This window comes from Dermochelys coriacea, chromosome 2 (genome assembly GCF_009764565.3).
Source record: "Dermochelys coriacea isolate rDerCor1 chromosome 2, rDerCor1.pri.v4, whole genome shotgun sequence".
NCBI lineage: Eukaryota > Metazoa > Chordata > Testudines > Dermochelyidae > Dermochelys > Dermochelys coriacea.
The window spans coordinates 243,775,813-243,797,788 of NC_050069.1; the positions used below are offsets into that span (position 1 = coordinate 243,775,813).

The 21,976-nt window shown below is 46.0% G+C and overlaps 1 protein-coding gene across 14 annotated transcripts in view; it reads right to left on the reverse strand.

Annotated features, from left to right (window-relative positions):
- Positions 1 to 8,474, reverse strand: part of CUL2 (cullin 2) — a 95,674-nt gene extending 87,200 nt beyond the window's left edge. For 2 of the 14 annotated variants that reach the window (XM_043509563.1, XM_043509562.1), the window contains exon 1: positions 5,292 to 5,534. The gene's annotated coding sequence lies outside the window, so the exon portion shown is untranslated. The other 12 variants (XM_043509561.1, XM_038389885.2, XM_043509564.1 and 9 more) reach the window with 12 other exon arrangements.
- Between the last annotated feature and the right edge of the window lie 13,502 nt (positions 8,475 to 21,976).

Sequence of the window (21,976 nt, forward strand, 5' to 3'; positions counted from 1 at the left end):
TTCTAATATTAAGGTCACACAAAGTCAAAGTCTATGAAGACTTAAGTTAAGGTTTCTAAAAAGCAATATCAAATCTGCCAAACTGAATGGAACAGTGTGTTTTATAATATACATTTAACAGAAACATAGAATGTTTACAACTTAACACTCTCACATAATGCTATGAATTGCTTTGGTTGCTTCTGAACAAATTAAGATTGTCCCTGCCCTAAGGAGCTTACAGTTTCTCAGATAATGTACAACGTCCTGAATATATTAAAAGTATAAACAAGTTAGTATTGTGTGCCCTACATCTATCTCAGGTCACCAATATTTGTCATGAAAATTTGTCAGACCAGGCACAAAAAACTCTAGCCATCCACCTTTTACTCTTATGATTAACAATGAAAAAGTAGTTCTACATTTTGGCTTGTCAAAAACTTCTGTGTATTCTTCTGGAAAACACAAGTATAAATTTGCTATACTGACCATACATATTTTCACATGCACATACAAAATAAGCAGGAGGTTAACATTGTAACCCACTGAAGAAACACATTTTAGAATATGCTGCTAACAGAATGAGCAAGTGTTAGTTGCTTAGGCAATACTTTCTTTCCAAATGGTTTTAATAACGTTATGCGAATACTTGGTAATCCTTAAACCACGTAAAGTTGACTCCACGCTTGCGATCAAACTAGAGAGCCATAGGTTAAGGGATGAGTGTCAATTTAAAAAAAAAAAAAAAAAACCCACAGGAATTACCATACTAGATCAGACCAGTAGTCCAGCTAGTACAGCATCCTGTGTCTGGCAGCAGCAAGAAACAAAAATTAAGAAACCCTGCATAGACAATGGGTTTATGGGCAGGAAAGGTTATTCCCATAAGATAAAAGTTTCTTCCTTATCCCTCTCAGTTAAAGAGTTAGGCTTATGGTCTTCACATGCTGTTACATAGTTCCTAACAGCAATGGTGAATTGGACATACTCTACCCTTGAGACTGAGATGATCATGCCTGTGAGCTCTATATACTTATCAGGTACTTACTCTATTCTATTTGAATCCCTACACTTTCAGATCTTCATGGATTTAGTACACGGTGGGCAAACTTTTTGGGCTGAGGGTCACATCTGGGTGGGGAAATTGCATGCAGGGCCGTGGCAGGGAGTGCAGTGTGCAGGAACGGGCTCAGGGCAGGGAGTTGGGGAGCAGGAGGGGTTCAGGCTCCAGTCCAGCACTGCTTACCTAAAGCAGCTCCAGGGTGGCTCCCTGCCTGCCCTTGCCCCATGCCGCTCCGGGAAGCGGCAGGAAACATGTCCCTGTGCAGCCCTGGGGGGGATGTGGGGGGCCCACAGGGCTTCCCGCACTGCCCTTGCCATACCTCCAGGTACCTCCCCCGAAGCTCCCATTGGGCACGGTTCCCCCTTCCTGACCAATGGGAGCTGCAGGGGGTGGTGCCCGGAGGCAAGGGCAACACACAGAGCTCTCTGCCCCCCCATCCCCCGGACATGGTGCTGACTGCTTCTGAGAGTGGCGCAGGGCCTGTGGCACCATGAGGGTAGCAGTCCCGTGAGCTGGACCCAAAACCATGAGGGGCCGGATCCGGCCCGCGGGCTGTGGCTTGCCCACCCCTGATTTAGTACCTTTGAGAACCTAACAAATAGTCAATGGACACCAAAGCGTACAGCATTCTGTAGCTCAGCTACTTTCAGTGCTTCGTCCATGAGAAGCAGAAAGACCTGTATTAGTCATTCTTAATTAGAGATGCCTGCTCACAATCCTTCATATTGCCACTGCTTGAACACACAAGGTTCTCTAGCACTTATGAACTTTTGTATGAGAAGGAGGCACCCCATCCTTAAAGTCAGGTGTGCAGTGTAAAATGTTGGGTTGTGCACTGCAGTATTACAATGTGATCTCCTACAATACTGAAGTGACAATCCTTAAGCACTTACTAACAGGTTTAATTCAGCCACCTTGAACAACAGTGAAAGTTCATCATCCAGAAAGCCCATCCTTTGTTATATATCTTGATCTGTTGGAAAATTATTCGTTTTTTTTACACTGAAGCCTTGAAAGGATTATTGTTCAATGACCTTAACTGTCTTGTTCAGAGGGAAAAATTGTCTCTTTCTCAAGGAGTAATGACTCTCTATTTGTAACAAAGCTGGTCAACTTGAAGTGTACCAACCTGGTAACATTTAGGCATTCACTGCATGTGTCAGCACACTCACCTACCACATAGTAACTGCTGTTGGTATTTTTTGGAGTCTTTACTTCCGGATGAAAACTATCCTAACTTAGTAGCTTCCTGTACTTTGGCAATAAACTTGCCTCCTTACTGAATGGTTCCTAGCCCAGTGGATTACATAATTGCTGTGTACAGCTTCTATACAACGTCCAAACAGATTGAGGTCAGCAGGGATTGCTTGAAAGCAATAAAAACAAGGCCATTGACAGTTGGCCTCAGAATGAAGGTAGAATATCAGTGCTTCAAGGGGTCAAAATTCTGAGAAGTAGTATAGGACAGGCTTTAGACAAGGAAGCAAAAATCCAGGTATCTTTAGATAAAAGCCAACTCCCCCTGGGTCCCAAACTCAGGAACAAGAGCAGCTTTTAATGCTACTGGTATAGTCCTTCACAGGGCACAGGAAAGACTGTACACATGAATTCCCCCTACAGAAGGGCATGATTGCACACGAGACAAAAGAGCACCTAGCCATAAACAAAATAGTTGAAACTGACAAAGTGCTGTCAAATGCATAAAATTAAAAAAAAAAAAATAAGTCAACCTCTTTTCAATATGCAACGGCAGCGAAAAAGACAAAAAAGTGTTAGACTACGTAATACAAATACCATTATACAGAAGAACGGCACACCTTCATTTAGTATATCGTATTCAATATTGGCCGCTTTCTCTAAAACAGATATAGTAGAAATAGAGGGTGTTCAGAGATCCCTGACAAAAGCGATTTGAAGCATGGAAATACTTGCATAAAAAGATTAGGTCCATGTAGTTTGAAGGGGACACAAAGCAGGAAGATGGGAAAAACATACATAATAGTGCATGATTTAAGAGATTTACCTTCTTCAACAGTAACAAAGGGAAATTAAATTTAAAGGCAGCAAGTTTTGAACTGATAAAAGGAAATACTTCTAAAAAAATTGACCTGTGGAACTCATCACTAGAACAACATGAAGAAAGAGAGCTTAGTAGGATTTGAGTAGTATTGGACATTTATACAGATGAGAATACCCAGTTACATCAAGATACTGTCCTAGGTTCTACAACAGCAACCTTTTTCCTGCTTTAAAAAAAAAAATACTATTAAACACACACCAAATGATGTATTAGTATTTTCAGTTTAGTAGAAACATTCAAAACATTTGTAAAATGGACACTACTATGTTTAAAGAAAAGATATTTTCCAGAATCCAGAGATAATATATTGCTACTATTAACAGGAATTGACAAAAATGGCAACAAGTTATAATAAATCCCAGGAAAGAAAGAGATTTGAGGGGTATGTCTTCCAAAAGGAAGATGAACTCCAGTAAAAGAAACTAAGAAACAAACCACAACAAAGCATGTCTTTGACAACCAACAAAAATTAGTCTTTATCTAAAGGGATTAATCACACAATTATATTAAAATACGTGGGAACACTTTTTGATGAGACCTAAGCAGAAGTTAACTCTGCTCTTTAAGAGTACGAAGGATCCCTGGCACTTTTTGTATGAGCAAGGTTTAATTGCTACATCCCCACAAAAGGGTTGTGTAGCATGCTGTGCATCAGTTTGTTGCTGCCCCAATTCTCTCCAAGTATCTCTACAGAAGGATGAATTTTCTTCTAGTCATGAGAAACTAACTTGATTGAAGAAAGTATCTCCCCAGCCCCACCATGAGGCATACAGGACCAATGAAGCTGTATTTCAGTGGTGCTGCATACATGTAGTCTGTATAGCAGTTTCAGGTCCTTTGTGACAAAACCCCCGCACAAATGTAAAATATTAACGGGCTTGAGATACAGTGCTTATTGGAGATGGATACATTATTGCAGTTTTTCTCCAGCAAAGTATTAACATAATTTCTTTTTATAATTTCAAAACCTTTTTAGATAAACTAATTAATCTGCAGAAAATTCAGTACGGGTTGTCTATAAGGGGGTGTTACAAAAACACTGTGTACAAGTGTAGCTACAATGCGGACACACTGCACTACTATAAAAAGTAACAAACTAGTGCATCTTGCTCTGAAGTAAGCTGCATCAGTGCAGGTCTACTCTACACCAAGAGTTTGCACTAGTGAAACAGGTAGATATACTTGAACCCCATCGTACACAAGATGCAGCAGACAGCCTTTGGTTCCCGTCCTCATACGTGCTGCTTATGACAATGGAGCTATTAAATGTGATAAACGCAGGTTGTGTGACCACATGCAGGTCCCAATAGTTCTCAGCTATATAAATACGTTGGAAAAACAAGACACAAGGGTGGAGTGCGGGGCCCAGCCAGGGGGAAAAAAAACTGGCTACTTAAATTGGAACATCGAAAAGATTTAAAGTTGGCCAAGTCCAGCAACCAGCGACCTCGAAATCGCCCAGGAGCGGAATCAGCGGGATGAGCGGGCGGCTGGTCCCTCCCCTCCCTGTCCCTCCACACCCACATTATTCACTCCCAAACCAAAAGTGAAACTGGCGGGGACGGGGGTGTAACATTCCCCCGAGGGACGGGGGCGGATTTCGGAGCCTGCGAGAAGCCACTCAGAAGGGCTGCAAGGAGTCAAACATGGCCGGGACCTCAACCCGGCGGGGCTTAGCGTGGGGAGAACAAAACCCGCCACGAGGGCGAGGGGTTTGGGGGAGCAGCCAAGAGACCCCGGAGGAGAGGGGAAGGAGTCAGCCCTCTCGGGAGGCGCAGGGCCAGCAAATGCGCTGGGCGGTAACATACCCCTCCGAGACGGGCCCAGCGGATCCAGGCCGTGCGCGAGGAGGTCATACCCCCTCGGAGCCGGGGGAAGCCCTCGCTCCGCTTCGCCACGGCGTTCGCTGGGGAGCCCGAGGCGCCTCCAGCGCGGGGTTACCTGGCAGCAGAGGCCTGAGCCGGCCGACCGGCCTCCCTCCTCCGTGTCCTGAGGCTGCAGTCCCTGCCCCGTTTCCCCTCCTCACAGCGCTGCCATTCCCCAGCCGCGGCCCCCAGCCCCGTCTCTCCGCCAGCGCCGCCGATGCACTGCAGACAGCGGGGGGGTGTGGGGGGGGGGAGCCTCCGGACACTCCCGCCCCATCGCGCTCCGGTCCTGCCCGATACTCACCCGCCTCGCTGCGTGCGCCTCAAGTCACACAGCCGGCCACTGCTTGCGTCTGCCCAAAGGCGCTGGGCGAACGGCCGGGCCCGGCCGCGATGCACCTCTCCCCCGGCCGGCTTTGGTACAGTCCACACTACGGCAAGGGCGGAGGGTCTAAATTCATTCGACTTCTGTTACCGCAAATAACTAATTGAACTCCCCTTAGCGCAGGGCCAGGCGGGGCCCGCATGCGGATTAATTTCCCTTCTCTGCAGTGCGCATGCGTTACTCCCCAGCTGCCATATGGTTTGTTCTGCGCCGCGCAGTAAGTCCGTCTCCGTGGTGCACTGCGCTCACAGCTCGAAATGGAGCCCCGTAGGGGCCACGCAAGTTAGGCATATGGGACTCCGCTCGCACCGGTTTCCGCCGTTACAGTCGCAGCTCTGCCACTCCACCACGGCTACTGCGCCCACTTTTCTTCACATAGGCCACTGCTGCGTCCTCCCATTCAGCCGCACCACACAAACCCCACCCCGCATGCCTCCAACCTTTCAGAGAATTAAAAGCACGGGAATAGCTACAGTACTAGAAACCCTCCAGCAGGGAGATGTGGGATAATCCCTCAGCCCAGGAAGGTCTCATCCTGCACTCTATTAGAGTTCAATTCCCTAGGAGGCGAGGGAGTGCCTCTTGCGGGGAGGCGTGGTAGGCGAGGCATGCAGCCCTTGCAAAAAGCCCTTTATGCATTTTCATGTTATTTACTATTGTATTCATACCATTACTTGACTGAAAATAAGTACTGTAAATAAAGAAAACGCTTATAATACAAGACATGCACTTGGAGGTTAATCACAGGCATTTATAACAAAATACCTACATCTCCAGACATACATTCACAGCTAACTCCCCTGCTGCCTCTACTATCAACTTCCCCACGACCTTCCTCGCCCAGCTGTGGAACAAAGAAGGGGTTCTCAATCGACTTAACTCAAGCAAGATAAACCTCTAATGAAGACAAGCCAGTCTGTAGTTTACACACAAACCAAGAACACTTTTTCCCTAGTGAAAGCAGTCCACATGTGATTACTGAGAGCTCTCACTCATATCTCCACATAATTTGTAACAAATATCCCACTCACTACCCATGAGATTCTCACAGCTTGATATGCTCCTATCTGTCATGGGGGGATAAGAGGGAAGATCCTCATAGACTGGTAACTGTTTAAAAGATAGGAAACAATGGGTAGGAATAAATGGTCAGTTTTCAGAATAGAGAGAGAGAGAGAGAGAGAGAAATAGTGGTGTCCCCCAGGGGTCTGTACGAGGACCAGTCCCATTCAACATATTCATAAATGATCTGGAAAAAAGGGAAAACAGTGAGGTGGCAACATTTGCAGATGATACAAAATTACTCAAAATAGTTAAGTCCCAGGCAGACTGCAAAGAGCTACAAAAGGATCTCACAAAAGTGGGTGACTGGGCAACAAAATGGCAGATGAAATTCAATGTGGAAAAAGGCAAAGTAATGCACATTGGAAAATATAATCCCAACTATACATATAAAATGATGGGGTCTAAATTAGCTGTTACCAGTCAAGAAAGATCTTGGAGTCATTGTGGATAGTTCTCTGAAAACATACATTAAATGTGCAGCAGTAGTCAAAAAAGCAAACAAAATGTTGGGAATCATTAAGAAAGGGATAGATAATGAGAGAAAATATCATATCGCCTCTATATAAATCCATGGTACACCCACATCCTGAATACTGTGTGCAGATGTGGTCACCCCATCTAAAAAAAAAAAAAAAAAAGTTATATTGGAATTGGAAAAGGTTCAGAAAAGGGCAACAAAAATGATTAGGGGTATGGAACGGCTTCTATATGAGGAGCAATTAATAAGACTGGGACTTTTCAGCTTGGAAAAAAGAATTACGGAGGGGATATGATAGAGATGTAGAAAATCAAGACTGGTGTGCAGAAAGTAAATAAGGAAGTGTTATTTACTCCTTATCATAACACAAGAACTAGGGGTCACCAAATTAAATTAATAGGCAGCAGGTTTAAAACAAAGTATTTTTTCACACAACACACAGTCAACCTGTGGAACTCCTTACCCAAGGATGTTGTGGAAGGCCAAGACCATAACAGGGTTCAAAAAAGAACTAGATAAATTCATGAAGGCTAGGTCCATCGATGACTATTAGTTAGCCTGTTGGGATCCTGGAAATGGGCGAGTATGGTGTACCTAGCCTCTGTTTGCCAAAGAAGCTGGAAATGAGCGACAGGGAAAGAATCACTTGATGATTACCTGTTCTGTTCCTTCCTCCTGGGGCACCTAGCATTGGCCACTCTTGAAAGACAGGATACTGGGCTTGATGGACCTTTGGTCTGACCCAGTATGGCCATTCTTATGTACCTCCCATCCCCAAGGACTCCTCACAGTATTCTGCATAACTGCCTCTTCAGCTTTCACTGAGGATATGCTGTGGGAATCATCAGTTGCCAGTCACTGGGAAGAGTGAAAATTTTCTTAGCCAAGACATAACTTAGCAGGCTGCTGTTTTGCTTAATGATGCCTTTTGCAGTTTGTATAAGTTGGGCAGTATTGCTAAGTTCCACCACAGACCTACCTACATTGGCCCCTCAAAAAGGTGTAAACTAACTTATATAAAACTAACATTTTTATAAGTTGTATGTATTCACAGTTGACTTTCCCCCTCTGTCCCTTACCTCAAACTTCCCCTCTGCTCTTCTCTCATCATGCTGAATCATACCTGTAAACCAGCTCCTCCTTTCAAGGATATAGCCATTTATAAATAGCCTCTTTGAACCAAGACACCCCACTACAGTACTCTCTACTTTTCTCCAACCCATCCACCCACCCAAACAAACAACCCATTAAGCTTTTACCTTCACAGTCTATCAATGTCTTCCTAATCTTAATAGAGCTCAGACATCTCCTTCCCAGAAGGTACTCATCTCTTATTCTTCCAGGAGGCTAGGCCAGTTTTTTCTTGAGAGGGGCCTGGTCATTTTCATCTCTCCTCAGAACACTATTATTCAGTGATCCAGAAGATGACTTCTGCTGTTACTGCTTAGTATGGGAAAGAGAACAAAACCCATCACAAGAACAAGAGAGTTTGGGTCATACAAGGGGGACTATTCCTTTACACCCCTAATCGCAAATGCAAATCATATGGGAGATAATAAGCCCCTTTTACCTCACCCAAAGCAACTGATAAAGCATCCTCAGGGTGGAGCAGCTGATTAATTATCTCAGGATTCAAATATGGCTACAGAGATCAAAGGTGATTTTCTATTTGGAAGGTGGGGTTCTAAACTGCAGAGAGCTGTAAGTTGTAATCAACACCAGGCTCTGGTTGTTGTTGTGGTAGAGTTATACAATGTTTAAATAAAAATAATGTAGTTATTCAATACAAGCCCTGCTTTTCCTAAATAAAGAAGAATATAGACCCCAGCAACTGAGAGAAGGGGGAATTTCTGGCAGCTATCCAGAAAGAAAAATATGCAAGGCCACAGTGTGGGCTATGAAACAACAATTGGACAAGTCTGCAATCACTTAGAGTAAGAGTGCAGCACCTTGTAAGGATCAGATAGTCCTAAGACTGCTGATATTTTTAGATCAATTGCAGTTAGAGGAAGGTTGTGCTATGGTGAAACATCTGCAGCTGTATTAGGTTCAGGTGAAATAAGGCAAAAAAAGAAAATGAGTACTTGTGGCACCTTAGAGACTAACAAATTTATTTGCGCATAAGCTTTCGTGAGCTACAGCTCACTTCATCGGATGCATCCGATGAAGTGAGCTGTAGCTCACGAAAGCTTAAGCGCAAATAAATTTGTTAGTCTCTAAGGTGCCACAAGTACTCATTTTCTTTTTTTGCGAATACAGACTAACACGGCTGCTACTCTGAAACAGGTGAAATAAGAGGCACATTGAATGATATACTCTTAAGCTCTACGGCTATTCAAACAGCAAGCAGAATGGGTTTGAGTGATGTCATGTACTTCTTGTACACAGTAGGTTGCAAGGCTGCTACTAGCAGTCAAGTTTCTGTAGCAGATAGGGACTGACTACAGAGCTTCTCATAGAAATGCACACCAGATGTGTTTTCTATAACAAGATACTTTAAGAAAAGGAGTACTTGTGGCACCTTAGAGACTAACAAACTTATTTGAGCATAAGCTTTCGTGAGCTACAGCTCACTTCATCGGATGCATTACTAGCTCACGAAAGCTTATGCTCTAATAAATTTGTTAGTCTCTAAGGTGCCACAAGTACTCCTTTTCTTTTTGCGAATACAGACTAACACGGCTGCTACTCTGAAAGATACTTTAATGCTCTGTCAGGAGTGGCTGAGGTTAGCTTAATTAAGGTTTGTCTCACACAGCACCGCCTCGTGGCTGAACAGTATCATACAGTTTAGAATGCCGGTACCTGCCAGACCTCTTAACAGGTGGAGGGAATGGAATGTTGAAGTCAAAAGGTTCTTGGCAGTTGGGAATGTCAGTGGGCCAGTGGCTTCTCCATACAGATACAAGGGTGGGGATAAGGGAGAGGTGGAACCTGCCTTTGAAGGCCCCTAAACAGAAAAATTGGTGATATTGGGTTACATAGTAACTAGTTCTAGAGTTTTGCAACCCAACAAAGCAATAGAAAATATTTTTTTTTAAACTGCATGTGTAAAATGGTTGATTTCAATGTTCATGACTTTTAAAAAAATGGTTTTCTTCAAATTTGACTTGCTTTTAAAAGGGTAGTTATGGTCAGAAAAGTAACTAACAATTGCACCTTCTTAACAAATCTGTTCCCTATGCTGGGAGATTTGTTGTGTTTCTTTTCAGTTTGGAAGTTCAGAGTGACAAGAAAACAGAAGATTGTCAAACAATGACTTTCTGAACAAAGAAAAAAAAATCAAAATATATTGTAGTATTTGCTAGTGCAATTGATACCTTGTTCAGAAACGCAGTTTCGGTTCTAACTTCCCTTTCAGATGCACATGGAAAGTTTCATCCCAGAAAGAATGCGGTTTGGTTTTAGCCTACTGATTAGGTTTTTAAGTTTGAGCAAAAGCAGTTGAGCTGTTTTTGTGTTATATAAGCATGACAACCCCTATACACACACTCCCCATGTGTTCTAATCATTTTTTCACTTGCTCAACGAAAAAATATGGAGAAACTAGAAACTTCACAACTGGATTATCAACTGGATTAGATTCTGAAAAGAGACTAAAAATGGCTTCATAATTCTCTCAACAGCTCTGCTCTGCCTCAAGCAGTGTGGGCCTAGAGATGTATTGGCTGCCACTTCCCTCAGCCTCCATTGGCCTTGAACAGTGAACGGCGGTCAGTGGGAGCTGCGATCAGCTGAACCTGCAGACGCTGCAGGTAAACAATCTGTCCCGGCCTGCCAGTGGATTTCATGATGGGCCGTGTGCCAAAAGTGGTTGATCCCTGTTCTATACCATTATCTAAATCACTGATGAAGATATTGAATAGAACCAGACCCAAAACTGATCCCTGTGGGACCCCACTCGTTATTCCCTTCCAGCATGACTGTGAACCACTGATAACTACTCGCTGGGAATGGTTTTCCAACCAGTTTTTCACCCACCTTATAGTAGTTCCACCTAGGTTGCATTTCCCTAGTTGGTTTATGAGAACGTCATGTGAGACAGTATCAAAAGCTTTACTAAAGTCAAGATATACCATGTCTACCACTTCCCCCCATCCACAAGGCTTGTTACTCTGTCAAAGAAAGCTATCAGATTGGTTTGCCACACTTCGTATCTTTCCTATTCAGTGGGATAGTTTGCTCTTGTGCCCTTAATAATATCACTGTGCAAAAACTGCCAACTGTCTTCTATTGTTTTTCCCCTTAGACTTGCTTCCCATGGTATCTTACCTACCAACTCCCCGAGTTCGCTAAAATCTGCCTTCTTGAAATCCATTGTCTCTAATTTGCTGTTCTCCCTCCTACCATTCCTTAGGCCTTGGCTACACTGCCACTTTACAGTGCTGCAATTTTCTCACTCAGGGGTGTGAAAAAACACCCCCTAAGCACTGCAAGTTTCAGAGCTGTAATGTGGCAGTGTAGACAGTGCTACAGCGCTGGGAGCCACGCCCCTCGTGGAGGTGGCTTTTTTATAATGCTGGTGCCACGACTAAACAGCCATGTTAAAGCACTGCCGGGGCAGTGCTTTAACGTTGCTAGTGAAGACATGCCCTTAGAATCGTGAACTCTATCATTTTCACCCAAGCTGCCTTCCACTTTCAAATTCTCAACCAGTTCCTCCCTATTTGTCAAAATCAAATCTAGAACAGCCTATCCCCTAGCAGCTGTCTCCACCTTCTGAGATTAAAAAATTGTTTCCAATACACTCCAAGTACTTGTTGGATAATCTGTGCCCTGGTGTGTTATTTTCCCAACAGATGTTTGAGTATTTGAAGTCCCCCATTACCACCAAGTCCTGTTCTTTGGATAATTATGTTAGCTGTTTAAAAAAAAGCCTCATCCACCTGTTCTTCCTGATTAGGCGATCTGTAGTAGACCCTCTATCATGACATCACCCTTGTTTTTTACCCCTTTTATCTTTACCCAGAGACTTTCAACATGTCTGCCTCCTATTTCTATCTCAATCTCAGTCCAAGTGCATACATTTTTAATACATAAGATAACACCTCCTCCTTTTTTTCCCTACCTGTCCTTCCTGACCAAGCTGTATCCTTCTATACCAATATTCCAGTCATGCATATTATCCCACCAAGTGTCTGTGATCCCAGCTATGTCATAATGATTTGTAACCCAACACCAGCCAAAATTGATCACTTGGGCGACACAGTTCTGTCTGCTGGATACAGTAGAGTAGGTGTCGGAGTAACAGCCGTGTTAGTCTGTATCCGCAAAAATAAAAGGAGAACTTGTGGCACCTTAGAGACTAAATAGCTCACGAAAGCTTATGCTCACATAAATTTGTTAGTCTCTAAGGTGCCACAAGTATTCCTTTTTTTTAGAGTAGGTGTGTTCATGTAAATACAGTCTGGTCCAAAGCCTTTCCCCGCACCCTCCAGATCATCATTAGCTGTCAGGGGAGAGCTCATTCAGACCTTGCTTACAAATCATAATTTGAAATTATTAGGTTGGCTAACTGCTGAAACGAATGCACTGACACTGTCAGAAAAAACAACAGTTGTGTGAGGAAGCTAATCTTTGTTCATACTTTTGAAACCTATTATGTTTTTTCAGGTACAAGTATTTTATCATATATTGTATATGCTTTTAAAGTGTGTATTAATGCTTCAATTTCAATTCAAATTTCCAACCAATAACTAAATTGGCAACACTGCATGTAACTAGTTGACCACTGGTGGGGATATTGGGGAAATTCAGGCAGGGTGTAGGGAAATCCCTGGATAGGAAGCACATATATTTAGTAGTAAGGTGCCATTTCTACAGTCACTTTTCTAACCACAGCAGTCCTTTAAAAATCAAGTCAAATTTGAAGAAAGTCAATTCTGTATTTTTACAGTTCTAAATGTTAGAAGTCAACAATTTTATACACACACACACACACACACACACACACACACTTCAGAAAAAATTGATTTTTGTTTTGGATACACTTGAAGGCAGGGGTACTCAAACTTTTGTTCTCATGATCCCTTTCACATAGTAAGCCTCTGAGTGTGACCCCCCGCATAAATTAAAAAACACTTTTTTGTATATTTAACACCATTATAAATGCTCGAGGCAAAGCACGGTTTGGGGTGGAGGCTGACAGCTCACAACCCCCCAAGTAATAGCCTCGCAACCCCCTGAGGGGTCACAGTTTGAGAACCCCTGCTTTAAAGAGAGCTTCACTTAGGCATAGAATCATATAAGATTAGGGTTGGAAGATACCTCAGGAGGTCATCTAGTCCAACCCCCTGCTCAAAGCAGGACCAACCCCAACCAAATCGTCCCAGCCAGGGCTTTGTCAAGCCGGGCCTTAAAAACCTCTAAGGATGGAGATTCCACCACCTCCCTAGGTAACCCATTCCAGTACTTCACAACCCTCCTAGTGAAACAGTGTTTCCTAATATCCAACCTAGACCTCCCCCACTGCAACTTGAGACCATTGCTCCTTGTTCTATCATCTGCCACACTCTCAACTCTGATGCACTAGCCAGGTAGGCAGTAAAAGCCCCAGGAACTTTTGAATTACATTTCCTGTTTGGTCACCAAACATCAGCACAGTCCACCATCACAGATGACCAGGCAGAGGCTCTAGGCACCAGCAAAACAAACAGGTGCTTGGAGCGGCACATTTCTAGGGGCGGCATTCCGGCGCCAGTCATGCCGCCCCAAGAAATGTTCCCCCCCCATCCCAGCTCGCCTCCACTCTGCCTCTGCCTGCTCCCTGAGCGCGCCACCGCCTCTCCATTTCTCCCCCCTCCCTCCCAGGCTTGCCGCGTGTGAAACAGCTGTTTCATGCTGAAAGCCTGAGAGGGAGGGAGAAGCTGAGCGGCCTCGCGCTCGGGAGAGGTGGTGGTGGTGGAGCAGAAGTGAGCTGGGGTGCGGAGCGGTTCCTCTACCCCTACAGTTACAGCCTGTGCTCCTCCCTACCCTCGCTCCCCTCCGCTCCACCTGCTCCCCTGAATGCGCTGCCTCTCCCTCGCCTGAGACGCAGGGGGGAGATGCGGAGCAGCAATGTGTTCAGTGGCAGAGCGGAGGTGAGCTAGGGCGGCGGGGGGGGGAGCTACAGGCAGCAATGGTGTGTGGGGGGGAAATGCAGCACACCCGGCAGAGGAGGGGGGCCTGGGAATTTGGGGAAGGGGTTGGGAAGGGGCGGAGTTGGGGCAGGGCAGGGGGGCATGAAAAAAAAAGTGGGAGCGGCCAAACATTTTTTTGCTTAAGGCGGCAAAAATCATAGAGCCAGCCCTGGCAGAGTCCACCATTACAAGAGACCATGCAGTCCCGGATTCACAGATGAGCTCCAGCATGGTCCGAACGGGAGGTACTGGATCTCATCGCATGCTAGGGAGACGAATCTGTTATGGCAGAACTATGTTCCAAAAAAAGAAACGCAAATACATACGATAAAGTCTCCAGGGCCATGACGGAAAGAGGCTACTTCAGGGACACAGAGCAGTGTCGTACAAAAATCAAGGAGCTCAGGCAAACGTACCAAAAAGCCAAGGAGGCGAACAGGCACTAAATCATCCCAGCCAGGGCTTTGTCAAGCCTGACCTTAAAAACTTCTAAGGAAGGTCCCTAGGTAACGCATACCTACCACCTCCCTAGGTAACGCATTCCAGTGCTTCACCACCCTCCTAGTGAAAAGGTTTTTCCTAATATCCAACCTAAACTTCCCGCACTGCAACTTGAGACCATTACTCATTCTGTCATCTGTTACCACTGAGAACAGTCTAGATCCATCCTCTTTGGAACCCCCTTTCAGGTAGTTGAAAGCAGCTATCAAATCCCCCCTCATTCTTCTCTTCTGCAGACTAAACAATCCCAGTTCCCGCAGCTGCTCCTCATAAGTCATGTGTTCCAGTCCCCTAATCATTTTTGTTGTCCTCCGCTGGATGTTTTCCAATTTTTCCACATTCTTCTTGTAGTGTGGGGCCCAAAACTGGGCACAGTACTCCAGATGAGGCCTCACCAATGTCGAATAGAGGGGAACGATCGCATCCCTCAATCTGCTGGCAATGCCCCTTCTTATACATCCCAAAATGCCATTGGCTTCCTTGGCAACAAGGACACACTGGTGACTCATATCCAGCTTCTCGTCCACTGTAACCCCTAGATCTTTTTCTGCATAACTGCTGCCTAGCCACTCAGTCCCTAGTCTGTAGCAGCATATGGGATTCTTTGTCCTAAGTGCAGGACTCTGCACTTGTCCTTGTTGAACCTCATCAGGTTTCTTTTGGCCCAATCCTCTAATTTGTCTACGTCGCTCTGTATCCTATCCCTACCCTCCAGCATATCTACCTCTCCCCCCGTTTAGTGTCATCTGCAAACTTGCTGAAGGTGCAGTCCACGCCATCCTCCAGATCATTAATGAAGATATTGAACAAAACCGGCCCCAGGACCAACCCTTGGGGCACTCCACTTGATACCGGCTGCCAACTAGACATGGAGCCATTGGTCACTACCCGTTGAGCCCGACAATCTAGCCAGCTTTCTATCCACCTTATAATCCATTCATCCAGTTCATACTTCTTTAACTTGCTGGCAAGAATACTGTGGGAGACCGTGTCAAAAGCTTTGCTAAAGTCAAGGAACAACCCGTCCACTGCTTTCACCTCATCCACAGAACCACTTATCTCATCATAGAAGGCAATTAGATTAGTCAGGCATGACTTGCCCTTGGTGAATCCATGCTGACTGTTCCTGATCACTTTCCTCTCCTCAAAGTGCTTCAGAATTGATTCCTTGAGGACCTGGTCCATGATTTTTCCAGGGACTGAGGTGAGGCTGACTGGTCTGTAGTTCCCTAGATGTTTCTTCTTCCCCTTTTTAAAGATGGGCACTACGTTAGCCTTTTTCCAGTTGTCCGGGATCCCCATGAGTTTTCAAAGATAATGGCCAATGGCTCTGCAATCACATCCGCCAACTCCTTTAGCACTCTCGGATGCAGCGCATCCGGCCCCATGGACTTGTGCTCGTCCAGCTTTTCTAAATAGTCCCAAACCACTTCTTTCTCCACAGAGGGCTGGTCACCTTCTCCCCATACTGTGCTGCCCAGTGCAGTAGTTTGGGAGCTGACCTTGTTCGTGAAGACAGAGGCAAAAAAAGCATTGAGTACATGAGCTTTTTCCACATCCTCTGTCACTAGGTTGCCTCCCTCATTCAGTAAGGGGCCCACACTTTCCTTGACTTTCTTCTTGTTGCTAACATACCTGAAGAAACCCTTCTTCTTACTCTTAGCATCTCTTGCTAGCTGCAACTCCAAGTGTGATTTGGTCTTCCTGATTTCACTCCTGCATGCCCGAGCAATATTTTTATACTCTTCCCTGATCATTTGTCCAATCTTCCACTTCTTGTAAGCTTCTTTTTTGTGTTTAAGATCAGCAAGGATTTCACTGTTAAGCCAAGCTGGTCGCCTGCCATATTTACTGTTCTTTCTATATATCAGGATGGTTTGTTCCTGCAACTTCAATAAGGATTCTTTAAAATACAGCCAGCTCTCCTGGACTCCTTTGCCCCTCATGTTGTTCTCCCAGGGGATCCTGCCCATCAGTTCCCTGAGGTTATCAAAGTCTGTTTTTCTGAAGTCCAGGGTCCATATTCTGCTGCTCTCCTTTCTTCCCTGTGTCAGGATCCTGAACTTGACCATCTCATGGTCACTACCATGAGGTTCCCCTCCACTTTTGCTTCCCCTAATAATTCTTCCTGGTTTGTGAGCAGCAGGTTAAGAGGAGCTCTGTCCCTAGTTGGTTCCACCTGCACTTGCATCAGGAAATTGTCCCCTACACTTTCCAAAAACTTCCTGGATTGTCTGTGCACCGCTGTATTGCTCTCCCAGCAGATATCAGGGTGATTTAAGTCTCCAATAAGAATCAGGGCCTGTGATCTAGTAACTTCCATTAGTTGCCGGAAGAAAGCCTCGTTCACCTCATCCCCCTGGTCGGTGGTCTATAGCAGATTCCCACCACGACATCACCCTTGTTGCTCATGCTTCTAAACTTAATCTAGAGACATTCAGGTTTTTCTGCAGTTTCAGACCGGAGCTCTGAGCAGTCATACTGCTCTCTTACATGCAATGCAACTCCCCCATCTTTTCTGCCCTGCCTGTCCTTCCTGAACAGTTTATATCCATCCATGACAGTACTCCAGTCATATGAGTTATCCCACTAAGTCTCTGTTATTCCAATCACATCATAATTCCTTGACTGTGCCAGGACTTCCAGTTCTCCCTGCTTGTTTCCCAGACTTCTTGCATTTGTGTATAGCCACCTGAGATAACTTGCTGTTTGTCCTGCTTTCTTATTATGAGGCAGGAACCCTCCCCTTTCGCACTCTCCTGCTCGTGCTTCCTCCCAGTATCCCATGTCCCCACTTACCTCAGGGCTTTGGTCTCCTTCCCGCGGTGAACCTAGTTTAAAGTCCTCCTCACTAGGTTAGCCTGCCTGATTGTGAAGCTGCTCCTCCCTCTCTTCGTTAGATGGAGCCCGTCTCTGCCTAGCACTCCTCCTTCTTGGAGCACCATCCCATGGTCAAAGAATCCAAAGCCTTCTCTCTGACACCACCTGCGTAGCCATTCATTGACTTTCACAATTCAACAGTCTCTACCCAGGCCTTTTCCTTCCACAGGGAGGATGGACGAGAACACCACTTGCGCCTCAAATTCCTTTATCCTTCTTCCCAAAGCCACAGAGTCTGCAGTGATCCGCTCAAGGTCATTCTTGGCAGTATCATTGGTGCCCATGTGGAGAAGCAGGAAGGAGTAGCGATCTGAGGGCTTGATGAGTCTCGGCAGTCTCTCTGTCATATCATGAATCCTAGCTCCTGGCAAGCAGCAGACTTCTCGGTTTTCCCAGTCAGGGCGGAAGATAGATGACTCAGTCCCCCAAGGAGAGAGTCCCCGACCACCACCACCCGCCTCCTTCTCTTGGGAGTGGTGGTTGTGGAACCCCCATCCCTAGGACAGTGCATCTCATGCCTTCCAATTGGCAGAGTCTCCTTCTGTTCCCTTCCCTCAGATGTATCATCTAGTCCACTCTCCGCATTAGTACTTGTGGAGAGAACATGAAAACGGTTGCTTACCTGTATCTGCGTTACTGGTACATGGACGCTCCCCTTTCTTCTTCTGGAGGTCACATGCTGCCACATTTCTTCACTGTCCTTCTGTCCCCGCTGCGCAGCCTGCTCTGAATCTTCAGAGCATTGTGCCCGTAGAAGCATATCCTGACGTCTGTCCAGGAAATCTTCAGTTTTTCTTGCGTAACACAGAGTTGATACTTGTTTCTCCAGACGTTGAACCTTCTCTTCCAATATGGAGACCAGCTTGCACTTTGTCCAGACAAAGTCACTTTTCTCCTGTGAAAGAAAGACAAACATGGCACATCCAGTGCAGGTCACAACAGCTGAACACTCCCCCTCCATATTACCTTCCTTCTACGGGCTTCCTCAGGAGTTGTAGTAACTACTCAGAGACTCTGGCAAGATGTAAGCCTCAGTGGGCTCTCCCCAGGCAAACTCCCTCTGTTAGCCTCTCTGCTTTTCATCGCTCAGCTGGTTCGCAGCTGACTGACTTTATATAACAATCAGGCCCACTCAAGGCTCACCTGGAACAAAGCACTCCCAATTCACACTTTTCAAACAGCCAGTCAAGCACATGGTCAAACAGTCAAACTGTCCCCCAACAGACACTCAGATACTCACCAACACAGCCTTCCTAATGCAGTCCTTAGCATACCTCCTCTCAGACAGATCCCAGGCAAACTCCCTCTGTTAGCCTCTTCGCTGTTCGCCGCTCAGCTGGTTCACAGCTGACTGGCTTTTTATAACAGTCAGGCCCACTCCAACTTAACACTGGATCCAATAGCCTCCCCCACTCCCAATGTAGGCTCCCAGACCATGACCCTGGAGAAGGCACTTCTGATGAGTGAGAGCCTGATCGGAGCTACGTGGTGGGGGAAACCCAGCCACACTGGGCTGTTCACATTTAGTTTAAAGTCTCATCGGAGCCACACGGGGTGTGTGTGTGGGGTGGTGTTGTGTGAAGCAATCATCCCAGAGAGCCTGCAGGCCCTTCTTTTATATGGCGAACCCACCAGGCATTGCTTGCTATGGGAAAGGGGGCCTGGCAGTTTGAAAGCATTGAAATGAATACGGAAGAAGCAGAACCCCACGTGCCTCTAGGGCTTACCATGGCTGCCTGCAAGCTGAATTCTCTTGCCCGGCTGCGTGTGATGACTTACTCACACCAGAGTGGCAGGCACTTCAGTATAAGAGGCAAAATGCAATCTTGCACAGAAAGAACGTGCTGTGTACTATGAATTGCCTGTTTCACTGAGAAAGTGTCCCCTTTGTTCTCTAAAATGTATCTTTTAAAATGCTACCCTCCCTTTTTCTCCTCCTGCAGGTGCAAATGTTTCAACACGGACCCTATCTACTCCGTCCCAGAGGCTGTTCCAGATTAGAAGGCGGAAAAAATGAACTCGGGACGACATGTTTGCCCAGCTCATGCAGTCCTCCTGCATTGATAGGGCCTAGCTGAATGCGTGGAGACAAACAATTGCGGAGTCCCGTGAAGCGTTAAATGAACACGAAGAGAGGAGGGACGCACACAATGAGAGCAGGCAGGATGTTATGCTCAAGGTAATGGGGGAGGAAACTGACATGCTCTGCTGTATGGTGGCTCTAATGCAGGAAAGGCAGCAAGACCACAGATTGCTGCTGCAGCCCCTCTGTAACCGCTCTCCCTCCTCGCCAAGTTCCATAGACTCCTCACCCAGACACCCAAGAACATGGGGTGGGGGGAGGCTACGAGGACCCACACACTCAATCCCAGAGGATTGCACAAGCAGCAGAAAGCTGGCATATCTGAAATTTTTATTTGGTTTCTGAACTTGTCCTTCCTTCCTCCTCCACCCCTCTCCCCTAGTACTCCCCCTTACCCAGTCTACCTTCCGATTTCTCTCAATGTGTTGTGCAACAAATAATAAAGAATGGTTTTTAAACCATTGTGACTTTATTTCCTTTCATATGTATAGGGGCAGGTAACTTCAACAGAAACAAACATAACTATTACACTGTACCTTGGCCAGTCATGAAACTAGCTTTCAAGGCTTCTCTAATGTGCAGCACGTCCTGCTGCACTCTTCTAAGCGCCTTGTAGTCTGGCTATGTGAAATTGGCCACGAGGTGAGTTGCCTCAACCTCACTCCCCGGCATAAATGTCTCCCCCTTACTCTCACAGATATTGTGGAGCACAAAACAAGCAGCAATTACAATTGGAATATTGGTTGTGCTGAGATCTAACCCAGTCAGTAAACTGTGCCAGCGTGCTTTCAAACATCCAAACGCACATTCTACCACCATTCTTCACTTGCTCAGCCTATAGTTGAACTGCTCCTTGCTATGTCCAGGGTGCCTGTTTACAGCTTCATGAGCCATGGTATTAAGGGGTAGGCTAGGTCCCTGTGGATAACTATAGGCATTTCAACATCCCTTACAGTAATTTTCTGGTCTGGGAAGTAAGTCCCTTCCCGTAGCTGTTCAAACAGACCAGAAATCCTGAAGATGCGAGCATCATGCACCTTTCCCAGCCATCCCACCTTGATGTCAGTGCAACTTCCCTTCTGATCCACCAGTGCTTGCAGCACCATGGAAAAGTACCCCTTGTGGTTTACATACTGGCTGCCCCAGTGTTCCAGGGCCAAGATAGGGATATGCGTTCCGTCTATCGCCCTGCCATAGTTGGGGAACCCCAGCGCATTAAAGCCATCCACAATGGTCTGCACGTTTCCCAAAGTCACTACCCTTGATAACAGCTGGTCAATGATTGCATTGGCTACTTGCAGCACAGCAGTCCCCACAGTAGATTTTCCCACTCCGAACTGATTCCTGACTGACCGGTAGCTGTCGGGTGTTGCAAGCTTCCAGAGGGCTATGGCCACTCGCTTCTCAACTGTGAGTGGTGCTCTCATTTTGGTGTCTTTGCACTTCATGGCAGGGGACAGCAAGTCACAAAATTCCATGAAAGTGGCCGTACGCATACAAAACTTTTTCATCCACTGGGAATCATCCCATACCTGCAACACTGTGCAGTCCCACCAGTCTGTGCTTGTTTCCCGAGCCCAGAATCTGTGTTCCATGGCATGAACCTGGCCCAATGCCACCATGATCTCCCAATCGCCACATGCTGTGCTTCTCGGAATGTCTGTGTCCATGTCCTCATCACTATCGTAATCGCACTGTCGTCACTTCCTCGCCTGGTTTTGCAGATACTGCACATACTGCTGGATAATGCATGAGGTATTTACAATGGTCAAAACTGCAGCAGAGATCTGAGCAGGCTCCGTGCTTGCTGTGTGGTGCCTTCATGGGTAATCTGGGAGAAAGGGTGCGAAACGTAGGAGAGCAGAGTGGCAGCGGAAGAGGTGCTCTTCGGTTCACGATAGCCAAAAAAAGGCAGGAAATGGTTGTCTTCTGTAGCTTTCACTGAGGCGGGAGCCCAGGACAGACAACTTGGAGAAGCTTGGTAGCATGGCAAGAGCGGGAGAGCAGAGTTGCGGTGGAAGCTGTGCTGCTCAGTTCACGATGGCCGAGCAGAGTTGGCAGTGGAAGCAGTCGATGAGGAAGAGAAAGAGTAGATACTTATAGAGATTACATAGCAAGATGAGAGGAAATGTGAGATGGATTCATAGTACCAGGAGAGAAGCAGTGCACCGTACTGCACCGTCTGCTGAAAGCAGCATGGCGTCTGCACGCCAAAAAGGCGTGAAACGATTGTCTTCCATAGCTTCCATGGTGTGAGGAGCAACTAATGACACACACCCAGAAACACTCGTGAGAATGTTTTTGCCCTATCATGCACTGGGAGCTTAACCCAGAATTCCAGTGGGTGGCGGAGACTGCGAGACCTATGGGATAGCTACCCACAGTGCACCTCTCCGACATTCGATGGTAGCCTTGGTACTGTGGACGCACTCCGCAAATTCACACGCTTTAGTGGGGACACAAAAGACTGAATGTATAA